Here is a 6,000-nt window from a genome sequence, read left to right as displayed (position 1 = left end):
GCTCCTTTCAGTAAGGGAGATACAATGTAACTAAAGGGCAGGAGGAGGAAGCGCCATGAAATCCAGGAGAATGATCCGGATGGATTGAACCCTAGGCGCGCAGTGCGCGGTAAGACGCGGAAACTGGATCGGTCGTTCTAAAACCAAGCTTTCTTCCTGAAACTTCCAAACACGTGTTTGAATGTGTTTATGAGTCCAACACATTTAAAAAAGGTGTTTTTTTCTGCCTTATTTTCCTCTGATCTCCTGGTCTTTTTTAACTCCTTAACCCTTTATGTTTTGAACTGATTTTTACAAATTCAAACTAAATTTAGTTCAAAGTAAATACATAAAAAAACGATCAATGAATATATAACATCTATTCTAAGATTACATTTTAATATCTATGGAAACAAAACAAGATCACTTTTAGAATTGAATTACTCTGGATGATAAAAAGAACCAGTTTGGTCAAACAATACTTTTTATTGTCATACTGAATAATCAAATCATAATTTAGTTATCCTTCCTGACTTTTCAACATGAAAACTCTTATGAAATGTCATTCCAAGCCCACATGAGCTCTTCTTCCATGAACTTGAGCCTAAAAAATACCATAAAAGAATCATAAAAGTGATCTATTGCAATCCATCTAAAGAAAAAATACAATCTTTTTGTTGTTGTTGTTTTTTGCCAGATTGGCTATATGGTGCAAATATGGTATGAAGATACGTTGCACCAGGTTTAACATCACTAACTATGTTTCCATCCCAAGTTGTGAATTTAAAGGGATAGTTCACCCAAAAATGAAAATTTGATGTTTATCAGCTTACCCCCAGTGCATCCAAGATGTAGGTGACTTTTTCTTCAGTCGATCACAAATGATGATTTTTAACTGCAACCGCTGCCGTCTGTCAGTCAAATAGTAGCAGTAGATGGGAACTTCAAATATAAGAGTGAATAAACCTTGCTTAGACAAATCCAAATTAAAACCTGCGGCTCGTGATGACACATTAATGTCCTAAGACACGAAACGATCGGTTTGTGCGAGAAACCGAACATTATTTATATAATTTTTACCTCTAATTCACCACTATGTCCAACTTCCTGTTAGTGAGGTCAAAAAACGCGTTGTGATGACGGAAGTGATGTCTCGCCCATATACTTCAATGAGCGCGAGACATCACTTCCGTTGTCAGAGCGCGATCAGACCTCACTAGCCGGAAGTTGAACGAAGTTGGATATAGTGGTGTATTAGAGGTAAAAAATTATATAAATACTGTTCGGTTTCTCGCACAAACCGATCGTTTCGTCTCTTAGGACATCAATGTGCCGTCACGAGGTTTAATTTGGATTTGACTATGGAAGTTTTTTTGACTCTTATTGTTCAAGTTCCCAATCACTGCTATTATTTGACAGACAGACGGCAGCGGTTGCAGTTAAAATCATAATTTGCGTTCGACTGAAGAAAAAAAGTCACCTACATCTTGGATGCACTGGGGGTAAGCAGATAAACATCAAATTTTCAGTTTTGGGTGAACTATCCCTTTAACTGATGCGCAAAATTGGAATATCGCATAAAACATTTGCGAATGTAGCAGCGTTTCCATTCCATGCTTTCAGGAGAACAAATTTCCCCAAAAACTGGAAGTTGCTGCAATTGGCGAAGCCACCTTAGCTCTTTTTTCATGCATTATAAATTGGGCTCAGAGCGAGCAGATGAAATGCAATAAATGCTGTCATGATCTCTTGCTTTGGGATGCTGGTGTTTGGGAACGCAATCTCATAAAACACTAATTATAATTATACCCAATCATTATGAAGACGAACTTTGGCTCAGGAATTTCAGAATAAGCAAACCAACATTTGAGATACTGTGCGATGCGATTGGTCCACTGGTTAGTCTAGTTATCCAATTACATCCTCTGCAGAGGCAAAGGACCTGTCCCAAATGGCACCCTAAACCCTCACGGTCTTCCTCTGAGTCCACACTTTCACGACGTAATGCCGCTTTGACTGCCGGGTAAAGTCCTCTGCGTAGCTCACAGACTTGCGGGCTCAGCAGAAGTGCGCATCGAGGGCGCATAGCAGCTGCAAAGGGGGCGCTCACGAGCACCCTTCTTTAAGCTTAAATGACGAATGGGATACCCTACAGTCTTGTGGATTTAATGGACACGTGGACACAGCGGCTATTGTAAGTCCACAAGACTGAACGTGCACATGAAGTGTGCCATTTGGGACAGGGCCAAAGTCGCATGAGTTTATTGTTGCGCATTGAGGGATTTATTCGGCAGATGTGTTTCCATCGTAGTTTATGTGCATGTCCTCTCATCGGATAAAAAAATTAATAAATAAATAAATAAATATATATATATATATCCGCCTGAATTGAGCATGTACGTTTTTTTTTATTTTTTTTTTTATGCTCCATGCGTTTCCATCCCAAAATTTGCATACAAATAGGTGGATGAAAACATAGCTCATGCCACATGTATTAGTAAATGAGCAGCATGAACATTGTGCAAAACATCCTTTTCCCGAGAGGGGAAAAAATCATACAGGTTTGAAACGACATAAGGATGAGATTGGAAAATGTAATTGGATATGGCGTTGCTGTCTATAGGGAGGTCTTGGATTTCATCAAAAATATCTTAATTTGTGTTACAAAGAAGAATGAAGGTTTACAGGTTTGGAATGACATGAGGGTGAGTGATTAAAGACAGAAATTTCATTTTTGGGTGAACTATCCCTTTAAAAATGATCAAACACTTGACATTTGGTACTACAGTAACATTGCTGGTGAGAACGTGATTTATCTGTAATGTTTTTGCTTTCAGTTGGCACATGATGACTGACAGCAATGCTTTTGACATGATCGAGAGGTATGACTAAGCCCGACACATCCGTTTGTGTGTTAATACAGCAAGCACATTGTGTATTTTTAAAGTGGTCCTTCATTATGATTTCACTTTTTTAACTTCAGTTAGTGTGTAATGTTGCTGTTTGAGCTTAAACAACATCTGCAAATTTATGATGCTCAAGATCAATGCAAAGGGAGATATTTTCTTTTAAAGAATTCTCTGTGTAAGGACTAACAAATGGCTGGTAGGGACTACAACAAGCTTTTTCCAAATTTGGTTACATCACTAACCCTAAAATTTACACAAAACCCCACCCCCGGGAACACACAACAAAGGGGGCGTGGCCATGTTGGGCTGCTTTAGAGAAGAGGAAGAGTTGTTGTAGTAGAGTGTTGTTATCATGCCGTCATTTTATGCCAGACTGCTTCATAAACGAGGGTCAATTCAACGCTGGATTTGCACAAAAGATTAACATGACGGCACATGCTAGTCGATGAGTTGAATCAACTCAATTCTAAAAGTTGTAACTTCTTCCTGAGTCTCTCCATCAGTGTCGACTCCGGTTTGAACAATGTAAGCCTGAACATGTTACTGACAATCCTCATTTTGGCTGCGTGAGATTCTCCAGCTTTGTTGTTGTTGAGCAACCGAAGCGTGAGCTGTTAAAGCTCCGCCCTCTTTTGGAAAGGGAGCCGGGAGCAGCAGCTCATTTGCATTTAAAGGGACGCACACACAAAAACGGCATGTTTTTGCTCACACCCAAATGGGGGCAAATTTGACAAGCTATAATAAATGATCTGTGGGGGATTTTGAGCTGAAACTTCACAGACACATTTCAGAGGACACCAGAGACTAATATTACATCTTATAAAAGGGGCGTTATATGTCCCCTTTAACACTCAAAAATGTCCTGATAATGTACAAATGCTATTTGTTGATGTGTGGGTAGGCTATTACTTTTACACCTCTTGCATAGCTCAGTGAACACCGGAAAGCTCCTCCAAACAATGCTAGTTTCCAACTGGCTGATAAGAAACCAGCAGCTCCAGGTTTCATCATACACTCTGCCATGGGGAGAGATTTTTCACTCTATTTCTGGGTGCCTGGGTGGCAGCGTCGTGTCTGTAGCCACAGGTATGCTCATTTGCACTTTCTTTTATTCTGGGTTAACAGAGTGAGGCCTGTCAAACAGTGGTAAGAGAAGGAAATGCCTGCAAGGAAAGTGCTGACTGAGAACAGGAAGACCTGCTGCTGACATTCCTTCTACAACCTAAGCCTCTTTTAAAATGCCCCCTCATTCAAATGCAAAAACATAAGCTTTTCATAAGATAATTAGCTCCTTCACACTTGAATCATGCTTTTAATAGCTCACACTGTTTGTTTAAACAAACGCAGGAAATTTGTTTGAATACTCCATAATAATGTTGTTTTATCGAGAAGCATTTTTCATGTATAAATGCAACGCACGGGCCGTGCGTTGAAGCCCACCCAAGATCTGAACTCTGTGGAACTGAATTTTGGAAGCTCTTCAGCACTCCCCGAGAAAACGTCTTTTGTACTTTGGCACAAAGGAGCGCCCCAGCACCCCATCGCTGGTTGAGATGAGCGAGTTTGATTAGCTGCTCTCTGGCTTTAGGCAAGGGAGGGTTTTCAAAAGGTTCAATCTCAAACAGTGTTGGTATTTTGCACAATTAATCGCACATTACAATATGATGGGAAAAAAAGAAGAAAAGTGACTGACACGCTGTAAAAGGGTGGATATTATTAACACTTTCATATAAGGTCACATTTCAGCTTGAATAAATATAAAATATATAATGTAACATTTTTTAAACATTTTCATGACAAATAAGCGCATTTCCTCCTTTCTCAATTGTTAGTAGTGTACTGTAAGTAAGCAATAAGGTACTCGAGGCTAGTGCTGTATCGTGAATAAGTCACGGCTGAAGGGTGTTGTTAGCAACCCTGCAACCCCTTCAGCTGTGACTTATTCATGATAACAGCACTAGCCTCGAGTACCTTATTGCTTTTATAAAACGGTTACCGCACAATACAAATATTAAAGCCAAAAATATGTATCAATGCAACTTTTCTAAAGTAAAGTTTCACTGAAAGCCTTCCTTCCACCAGAAAAAAATAGTCCCCGACCGTGAACAGCAGCAGAAGTTACGTCATTACGCCATTAGATGGCGGCAAAGACTGTCTTTATGAGTGTGTCAGTCAGTAGCGAAGACTTTTATATTGAAAAGACTGAATTGTTGTGAACACAGAACAAGACACAACTGACAAATGCTTTGACTAGCGCTGTCAGTCACGGGAAAACCCCTTAACTGTTAAAAGGACAAGATAATGCATCGGACATTTAAACTGATTTTTTATTATGAACATAGGACTGACCTGAAAGAAAATGCTAAATCTGAATGCAGGTAATAAACTCTTTTACATAATACAGTAAGCTTCAATGAACAATATCAACTGAGAACGTACAGTGTACGTTGCTAAGAGTGGTTGCTAAGGGTGTTGTGTAGTGATACACAGAACCGTTGGGTGAAGCGGTCATAGCCGTGTTTTATCTTGAATGAAACAAAGCTATTGACCAATCAGAATCAAAGACAGTAACTAACCGTTTTATAAATGTGAAATATAAAATAAGTATAATTTGCATTTCTGTACTGCAAAATTAAAAAAAAAATTAAATAAAATAATTTTATTTTTGAATTGAAGAAATACATTGAAAAAATTCACATCACATCTTTCTTGCATTACAGGAATTGGAATTTGGTGGGAAAATGACTTTTTGGTAACACTGTAGTTTAGAGTTCAATTCTCACTACAATGTAAAAATATTATTTTTATGATTTGTTACCACATTTTTTCTTTTGTCAAACTTTGAGTTTCTGTTGATAAAACCAATCGCTTTCATTGTAATAACTCAAATTTTTAATTTCAATTAACTCAATTTTAAGGAAACCAAGTAACTTACTTTAAGTTAAACCAACAATTCTTCTTTTACAGTGTATCAACTAGTTGCTTATTAGTATGCAAATTACTAGGATATTGGCTGTTTATTAGTACTTATAAAGCAATGCCTTATTCTGCATGACCATATTCTACATCCCTTAAACCTGTTCCCAATTCCTAACAACTACCTTCTGGCAAA

Source organism: Chanodichthys erythropterus, chromosome 11 (genome assembly GCF_024489055.1).
Source record: "Chanodichthys erythropterus isolate Z2021 chromosome 11, ASM2448905v1, whole genome shotgun sequence".
Lineage (NCBI taxonomy): Eukaryota > Metazoa > Chordata > Actinopteri > Cypriniformes > Xenocyprididae > Chanodichthys > Chanodichthys erythropterus.
This window is presented reverse-complemented; position numbering follows the sequence as displayed.